General features: G+C 43.4%; 1 long non-coding RNA gene across 1 annotated transcript; it reads left to right on the top strand.

Moving 5' to 3' along the window:
* Window positions 1-7242: 7242 nt before the first annotated feature.
* Window positions 7243-9181, top strand: LOC109242291. Its single transcript, XR_002070373.1, has 2 exons — window positions 7243-7612; window positions 8605-9181. It is a non-coding gene; the product is annotated as an uncharacterized LOC109242291 (long non-coding RNA).
* The last annotated feature ends 438 nt before the right edge of the window (window positions 9182-9619 follow it).

Here is a 9619-nt window from a genome sequence, read left to right as displayed (position 1 = left end):
GGTAGGGCAGCAGCTTTAGAGGAGGAGCGTAGGCTCGAAAAGTACAAGAAGTATGACCCTCCTACATTCAGTGGTCTAGCGTCAGAGGCTGATCATGGATTTCTATAGGAGTGCTACCGTATCCTCCGCACTATGGGCAGAGCAGAGTCGAGTGGGATTTCTTTCATTGCCTTTCAGCTTCGAGGAGCAGCCTATCAGTGGTGGCATACTTATGAGTTGGACAGTCCAGCTTAGGCAGCTTCCCTTACCTGGACTCAGTTCTCGGACATGTTTTTTAGAGTATGTCCGTTAGAGCCCCAGGGACGCATGGCGCGTGGAGTTTGAGCAGTTGCACCAGGGTGCAATGACCGTTTCAGAGTATGCAGTCCTTTTTAGTGACTTTTCTAGACATGCACCGGTCTTGGTTTCTACAGTTCGAGAGAGGGTTCGTCGGTTTATTGAGGTACTCATTCCGAGCATCAGGACTAGCATGGCCCGAGAGTTAGAGATGGATATCTCGTATCAGCAGGTGGTGAGTATTGCTAGGAGAGTAGAGGGCATGCTTGCTCACGATAGGGAGGAGAGAGAGGCCAAGAGGTCTCGAGAGTCTGGCCATTATTTTGGTGCCTGTGCCCTAACTACAGTTCATCAGGGTAGGGGTTATGTGAGTTGCCACGTTCATTCAGCTCCTCCAGCCTCCAGGGGTATTCCAGCTCCTCTTAGACCTTAGGAGCCTCATTATGCACCTCAAATATCTAGTGTGCATCCTGAATGGGGTGCTTCCAGCGGTCATTCTAGTAGACCTGGCCCGAGTTAGCCAGAGCCGCCACGTCCTCCCAGGGCTTGTTTTGAGTGTGGCGACACTTGCCATATTGTGAGGGATTATCCCAGACTTAGGAGGGGTGCACCTCCACAGACTTCTTAGCCACAGCGTGCTCTACAGGGTTCTCATACTATGATTACAGCACCAGCTGCCACTCCACCTGCTCAGCCAGCTTGGGGTGGAGGTCGGGGGAGGTAGAGGTCGCCCTAGAGGGGGAGGCCAAGCCAAATACTATGCCTTTTCTGCTCGTACAGAGGTCGTTGCTTCCGATTCTATCATTACATATATTGTCCGGTCTGTCATATAGATGCATCGGTTCTATTTGATCCAGGCTCCACTTACTCTTATGCGTCATCTTATTTTGCCCCGCATTTGGGCGTATCTCGAGATTCTTTGAGTTCCCCTATTTATGTGTCTACTCTTGTGGGAGACTCTCTTATTGTGGACCGCGTGTACCGGTCGTGTTTGGTTATTATTAGTGGTTTTGAGACCAGAGCCAATTTATTATTGCTCAGCATGGTAGATTTGGATGTTATCTTAGGCATGGACTGGTTGTCGCCCCATTATGTTATTCTTGATTGTCACGCCAAGATCATGACGCTGGCTAGGCCAGGTTTACCGTGATTAGAGTGGAGGGGAACCTTAGATTACACTCCTAGCAGAGTTATTTCATTATTTAAAGCTCAACGAATGGTTGAGAAGGGGTGTGACGTGTATCTAGCCTATATGAGCGATATCAGTATTGATACCCCTACAATTGAGTCAGTCCCAATAGTGAGGGATTTCCCTGATGTGTTTCCAGCTGATCTTCCGGGCATGCTGCCAGATAGAGATATTGATTTTGGAATTGATTTGTTGCAGGGCACTCAGCCCATCCCTGTTCCTCCTTACCGTATGGCTCATCCTGAGTTGAAGGAGTTGAAGGAACATTTGCATGAATTGCTTGATAAGGGCTTCATTCGCCCTAGTGTGTCACATTGGGGTTCTCCGATTTTGATTGTGAATAATAAGGATGGTTCTATGCGTATGTGCATTGATTGTCGCCAGTTGAACAAAGTTACACTGAAGAACTGGTATCCATTGCCTCGTATTGATGACCTATTTTATCAGTTACAGGATGCCAGGCTGTTTTCCAAGATTGACTTGCGTTCAGGTTATCACCAGTTGAAGATTCGGGATCCACATATCCCGAAGACTGATTTCAGGACTCGGTATGGTCATTACAAGTTCCTTGTCATGTCATTTGGGCTGACCAACGCCCCAGCAGCATTTATGCACTTGATGCACAGTGTATTTCGGCCTTATCTTAACGTGTTCGTCATTATCTTTATTGACGACATTCTGGTGTACTCTCGGAGTCGGAAAGATCATGAGCAGCACCTGAGGACAGTGCTTCGAACCTTGAGAGAGAAGAAATTATATGCAAAGTTCTCAAATTATGAGTTATGTTGAATTCCATGGCATTTTTGGGTCACGTAGTGTCGAGTGAAGGATCAAGGTGGATCCGAACAAAGTGGAAGTGGTATAGAGTTGGCCCAGACTGTCCTCAGCTACAGAGATCTGAAGTTTTCTTGGTTTGGCGGGGTATTACCGTCGTTTGTTGAGGTATTTTAATCTATTACAGCACCTATGACCAGGCTGACCCAGAAGGGTGCTTCGTTCAGGTGGATGGAGGAGTGTGAGAAGAGCTTTCAAAAGCTCAAGACAGCTTTGACTACAACCCTAGTATTGGTATTCCCTTCAGGTTCGGGGTCTTATACAATTTATTGTGATACGTCGCGAGTTGGCCTCGGCGCGGTGTTGATGCAGGACCGTAGGGTGATTGCCTACGCTTCCACACAGCTGAAGGTGCATGAAAAGAACTATCCTATCCATGACCTCAAGTTAGCAGCTATTGTTCATGCCTTAAAGATTTGGAGGCATTATTTGTACGGTGTCCCTTGTGATATCTACACTGATCACCGGAGTCTGCAGCATCTGTTCAAGCAGAAGGATCTTAATTTGCGTTAGAGGAGGTGATTAGAGCTGCTTAAGGATTATGACATCACCATTTTGTACCACCCTGGGAAGTCCAACGTGGTGGTCGATACTTTTAGTCGCAGGACAGAGAGTTTGGGAAGCTTAGCATATCTACCAGCAGCAGAGAGGCCCATGGCGTTGGATGTTCAGGCCTTAGCCAGTTAGTTTGTGAGATTGGATATTTCTGAGCCGAGTCAAGTATTGTTTTGTGTGGTCTCTTGGTCTTTTCTTTATGATCGTATCAGGAAGCGTCAATATGATGACCCCCATTTGCTTGTCCTGAAGGACACGATCTAGCACGTTGATGCTAAGGAGGTTACTATTGGGGATGATGGTGCATTGAGGATGCAGGGCAGGCTATGTGTGCCTAATGTGGATGGTTTGCATGAGTTGATTCTTCAGGAGGCTCATAGCTAGTGGTACTCTATTCATCCAGGTGTCGTGAATATGTACTAGGACTTGAGAAAGCATTACTGATAGAGGAGGATGAAGAAGGACATAGTGGAGTATGTTGCTCGGTGTCTAAATTGCCAGCAGGTGAAGTATGAGTATCAGCGACCGGGTGTATTGCTTCAGAAGTTAGAGATCCCGGAGTGGAAATGGGAGCGGATCACTATGGATTTCATTGTTGGACTCTCACGGACTCAGTGGAAGTTTGATGTAGTTTGGGTGATTGTGGATAGACTGACCAAGTCATCTCACTTCTTTCCCGTGATGACTACCTATTCTTCCGAGCAGCTGGCTCGTGTTTACATCTGTGAGATTGTCAGACATCATGATGTGCCGGTATCTATCATCTCTGACTAGGGTATGCAGTTTACATCACGGTTCTGGAGAGCGTACAGCATGAGTTGGGTACTCGGGTGGAGTTAAGCACAACATTTCACCCTCAAACGGACGGGCAGTCCAAGCGCACTATTCAGATTCTTAAAGATATGTCTCGTGCGTGTGTGATGGAGTTTGGAGGTTCTTGGGATCAGTTCTTGCCACTTGCGGAGTTTGCCTACAATAATAGTTATCAGTTCAGCATTCAGATGGCACCGTATGAGGCTCTGTATGGTAGGCGGTATCGGTCCCTAATGGGTTGGTTCGAGCCGGGCGAGGCCAGATTATTGGGTACGGACTTGGTTCAGGATGCCTTGGAGAAGGTTAAGGTGATTCAGAATAGACTTCGCACAGCCCAATCCGGACAGAAGAGTTATGCGGACTGGAAGGTTTGCGATGTTGCATTCATGGTTGGAGAGAGGGTCTTGCTCCCGGTTTTGCCTATGAAGGGCGTCATGAGGTTCGGAAAGAAGGGCAAGCTGAGCCCAAGGTATATTGGTCCCTTTGAGATGTTGCGGTGAGTTGGGGAGGTTGCTTATGAGCTTGCCTTACCTCCCAGCCTGGCAGGAGTCCATCCGGTATTTCATGTTTTGATGCTCCGGAGGTATCACGGCGAACCATCTCATGTGTTGGATTTTAGCTCATTCCAGTTAGACAAGGATCTATCTTATGTTGAGCAGCCAGTGGCTATTTTGGACAGGCAGGTTCAAAAGCTGAGGTCAAAGAACTTTGCATCAGTAAAGTTTCAGTGGCGGGGTCAGCCAATCGAGGAGGCGACTTGGGAGACCGAGCAGCATATGCACAGTCGTTATCCTCATCTTTTCACCACTTCAGGTATGTCTCTATGCTCGTTCGAGGACGAATGATTGTTTTAAGAGAGGGAGGATGTAACGACCCGGCCGGTTATTTTGAGAGTTAGAACCCCGATCACCTATTAACTGCTTCCCCCATATCTATTTCTGCTATTGTGACTTGCTGGGATGTTTCGTTTTTGTTTTGGAGTGTTTTGGAACACTTAGTCCCTAAATGGAGGCTTAAGTCTAAAGATTTGGACCGTAGTCAGAACAATGTAAAGACGACTCCGGAATGGAGTTTTGTTAATTTTGTTAGCTCCGTTGGGTGATTTTGGGCTTAGGGGCATGTCCGGATTGTGTTTTGGAGGTCCATAGCTTATTTAGGCTTGAAATGGCGAAAGTCGAAATTTATGAATTTTGGACCGGTAGAGGAATTTTTTATATCAAGGTCGGAATCCAATTCCGGAAGTTGTAGTGTGTCCATAGTGGGGAATATGACTAGTGTGCAAAATTTGGGGTCAATCGAACATGTTTTGATAGGTTTCGGCATCGGTTGTGGAAATTTGAAGTTTCAAGTTCTTTAAGTTTGAATTGGAGGGTGATTTGTGATTTTAGCATTGTTTGATATGATATGAGGGCTCGACTAAGTTCATATGGTGATTTAGGACTTGTTGGTATATTTAGTTGAGGTGTCGGGGGCCTCGTGTGAGTTTCAGGTGCATAACGGATTGGTTTGAGACTTAGAAAAATGGCTGAAGTTGCTGTATCTGGTTTAACCACACTTGCGCACTCTGGGCCACAGATGCAAAGCCGCAGAAGCGGCTATGGAATCATAGATGCGGATAAGAGCCTTGTCCAGCTGGGTCCACAGGTGCGGTGAGGGGTCTGCGGAAGCGGAAGCACAGAAGCGGTTGGGGACCGCAGGAGCGGGCTCGCAGGTGCGACCCAGTGCTCGCAGATGCGGTCCCAGACAATTTAAGTTGATTTCGCACCTACGATGGCCTTTCCGCAAGTGTGGGGCCGCAGATGCGTGTAAGTAACCGCAGGTGCAGTTTAACGGGCAGAAAAGGGCAAAATCTAGGGTTTGAATTCATTCTTCATTTTTAGACTTGAGAGCTCGGATTTTGGTGATTACTTGAAGTATTTTCAGAGGAAGTTATTGACTAATGATTCCTAACTCATTTTTGGTTGTATTCCATTAATCCATTGTTGATTTCATCATTTAATTAGGGATTTGAGTTGGAAAATTGGGTAAAATTTGAGAAAAGTTCTTAGATTTTGGGGTTTTGATCGAGATTTTGGTATTGGATTTGAGTAAATTTGGTATGGTTAGACCCGTGAGTGAACGGGTGTTCATATTTCGTGAATTTTACCCGATTTCGAGATGTGGGCCCGGGGAGGCTTTTGAGCGATTTTTCCAATTTCTTTCTTTAGCATTGAATTTCCTAAGCTAGATTAGTTCCTTGTAGTTATATTTATGCTACGTAATCGATTTTGGCTAGATTTGGGCCACACGGAGCCGGATATTTGTGGAAACAGCATTGTGACTGATTGATTGAGCTTGGTTCGAGGTAAGTGGCTTGCGTAACCTTGTGTGAGGGAACTCCCCTTAGGATTTGGTACAGTTTGATATGTGAGCGCCGTGTACGTGAAGTGACGAGTACATACACGGACTATTTGTTGTAAAACTCCATTTTTCACTAAGTCATAACCCGTTTTTCCTTATTTGAACTACACTAGCATGTGTAATTATCCTGTTTTGTCTAGATTAGCATGCCTACGTGTTTTAACTGCCTATCTGAACTCTGTGCAGCATGCTTAGTGAAATTACCTATTTTCCTTGACTTGAACTTAGTCGAAACTGTAGGTTTTCTTGCTGTATCTGTTATTTATATTGGTTGAGCTACATATTTACTTTGGGACTACGAAACGGTATTTCGGGAGATCCCTCTGTACTGCATATTTACTTTCGGATTACGGAACGATATTTCGGGAGATCCCACAGCACTGCATATTTACTTTGGGACTACGGAACGGTATTCCGGGAGATCCCCCTGCACATTTACGTTTGGGACTACGGGACGGTATCCCAGGAGTTCCCTGTTGTGATCTCTGTGTTCTTAGCTGTTGTTTTTCTACGATTCTATTCCTACTAGATTTCTGTATTTATTTTTAACAGTGATATCTCATTCTGTCTTATTTCACTATAATTTTACCAGTAGGGCCCTGACCTGATCTCGTCACTACTCGACCGAGGTTAGGCTTGGCACTTACTGGGCACCGTTGTGGTGTACTCATGTCCTTTCCTGCACATGTTTTTCATGTGCAGATCCAGGTTCATCTTATCAGCCTCATCACTAGTTGCAGTCGCTGCTGCTTATTGGAGACTTCAAGGTACATCTGCCCGCTCCCTCAGATCCTCGGAGTCCCCCTCTATTTCCCCTATGTTCATTTTTCCTTCTTTCTGTAGAAATGATGTATAGAACAGTTAAGACTTCTAAGTACCTTGTGACTTGCGGTATTTCGGGTTTTGAGAATTGTTTGGTACATTTCAGAGGTGATAATCGTATATGCCGAGTGGCATTCAACTGCTTATTAGATATTTGTTACTGTTAGTAGTTAATGTTCATGCTTTTAATTCATTTCCGCAAAGTGTTAGGCTTACCTAGTCATAAAGACTAGATGCCGTCACGATTTTTTACGGAGGGAGTAATTGGATCGTGATATGTCAGTCGCCCACCACCTAAAGAGACACACGGCCTCCTCTCCAAAGAAAGAATATGCCATCCCCAACCTACCACATCAACCCCAAAAATAGATAGTGTATTAATTCATTTTTGCTAGTCTTCACTCTTTGGTAATATAATCTGATGTGAATTTTTTGTTTTCTTATAAAAAGGAAGTGCTTTGTTTTAAGTTTCCTTTCTCCAGTTTCCTTCTTCTTCTTCTTCATATATACATCTTTGAACTTTCAGTCCAAACTCCGGCGAAAATTAGTCGAGTACTCGAATTCCTTCAAAGGATCCGACGAGTCGGTTTTGTTCGAGGTTCTGGTTTAAAAGAAGATCGTAGGTTCTGACTTCTAGTCCAGTTTCCGGCGAGTTTATCGACGCTGCATTCCTTTGCACGAGTTTCTTCATATAATTACAAATCTGAAATTGCTTCACTTAAGGTCTATTTCTACTCTTAGATCTTTATTTCGTGCATTGCGTAGTTGGTTAACGTTACTGGTTGTATATTAATGGTGCATTATTTGCACGTTTATGTGGTGATTCCTTCTTAGTTTGAAAATTTTTGTGATGCTATGTTGATTTTCAGTTTCTCTTTGTTAACTTTACAACTACAATTTAGCCGTAACAATTATGACTTTAGATGACATTTGTATGTTTCAAGCTACTTTGCTAAATAGATTAGTTGAATAAGATTTGTTTAGAATTAAATCGGTGTCATATCAATGGGGCGTGTGCTTTAAACTTAAAACAACGGGTAATTGGATTTGGGATTAATTGTAGATGAAATTGTTTGATAAAGTGGGTAGGGGAATTTGCTTTCTTGCATCTTGGATGATAACGAGAATGGATCTTTCTTTAAGTTCAATTGGGTCTACCTTTAGCTAGCCTATCTTTCATGTCTTTAGATAATTATAGTTAAAACATACCAGAAACATTAGCAAGCCATTGAGCACAAAATTGGTAAGTTGCAACACTAACTCTAATTTCAAATACATTTTTTTTTAAAATAAGTTTAATAACCCCTGTTATTGAATTCTACACTCTCCAACACAAGTATCCATCACTCATGTGACCCCACAATAATCTCACATTAGATTAGGAAATAAATCACAAATATGGTAGCTTGCTTTAGGCGCGATTAATAATAAATCATCATACTATGAGTACGGTTCTCGTGGCATAGTCATGATACGTAATCCCAATTCAAGTGCGCGTTTCACGTGACTCGACCATAACTTCAAATAATAATAAAAATAAATATGCTGTAAATTGCGGTGCATTTCACGTGGCGCGGTTTGCAATATGTACAAAAACAGCGAATGCGCAGTGATAAGTGGGGATTTTGACTACTTATTTGCACCTTTTTACTTCGTTTTAGCTCAAAAATATTAAAAGGTATTCCCAAAAACTGATAAAATATGATTTCTTGCAGGAGTATTGAAAAATAAGCCAAAATGATGAAATTTGACTCAAGAAGGAGTATTGTTGGACAAGGACTAAAACCAAGCAAAAAGGACAAAATGCGGACCACAGAATTCTGCCGCGGCAGCAGATCACGAAGAACCTCTGTCAGAAAAACTTTACAAAGTGCGGACCGCACAATAATTATGCGGCCACAGATGTTGAAGATCAGAGAGTTCCCAGTCTTAGTCCATCAAGAAGTGCGGACTGCACTATAATTGTGCGGTCGCAGAACTTAAGAGTGCGGCCACACTCAGAAATGTGGGGTCCGCAGAATTGAAGAAGTGCAGCCGCAATGCAGAATTGTGCGGCTGCAGAAGTCCCTCCTATCAAGACCTGCATCAAAGTGCGGACCGCACACTGAATTGTGCTGCTGCAGAAGTCCCTCCTGTCAAGACCTGCATCAAAGTGCGGACCGCACACTAAATTGTGTGGCCGCAGAACCTCAGAAAAGGCAATTTTGTCCAAAAATTTCAGCTGTGCATAAATAGTCTTTTTTGACGAATTTAGGTTAAGTTTGAACTTCAGAAAATAGATTGTCGTTTTTATTTTACTGGTTTAGGAAATTTTACAATAGCTTGTCTAATTTACATTAGATTTTTATCTATTTATCCTCTAATATGAGTTTAATCTTCTTTTCTTTTTTAATTTCTTTATTTTTATCTATGAGTAGCTAAATTTCTAGCTAGGGTCGTGACCCAACCCTAGTGTGGGTACCTAATAGGTGTTTGATTTAGGGCTTATTTAAGGTTGGATGTGTGATATAAAGCCTAGTTCTTGCTTTAATTTAAGAATTAATGGTTGCAAATATAGATTCATGCTTAATTGACTTAGTCTCTACTTGAGAAAGAGAGATTGAGTCTAGGGAAACTTGGCTAACAAGAAATTGGGGTGAACTCAAGAAATTAATAGTCTCAATTAAAGGGTCGAATCTAGAGATAGTAAAACCCGATTTGAACATCTATCAACTATTTTGTGAATCACCC

The sequence above is a fragment of the Nicotiana attenuata genome, unplaced genomic scaffold, assembly GCF_001879085.1.
Source record: "Nicotiana attenuata strain UT unplaced genomic scaffold, NIATTr2, whole genome shotgun sequence".
NCBI classification, from domain to species: Eukaryota; Viridiplantae; Streptophyta; class Magnoliopsida; order Solanales; family Solanaceae; genus Nicotiana; species Nicotiana attenuata.
The sequence above is the reverse complement of the archived record's forward strand: the minus strand, read 5'-3'. Positions and strand labels throughout refer to the sequence as shown.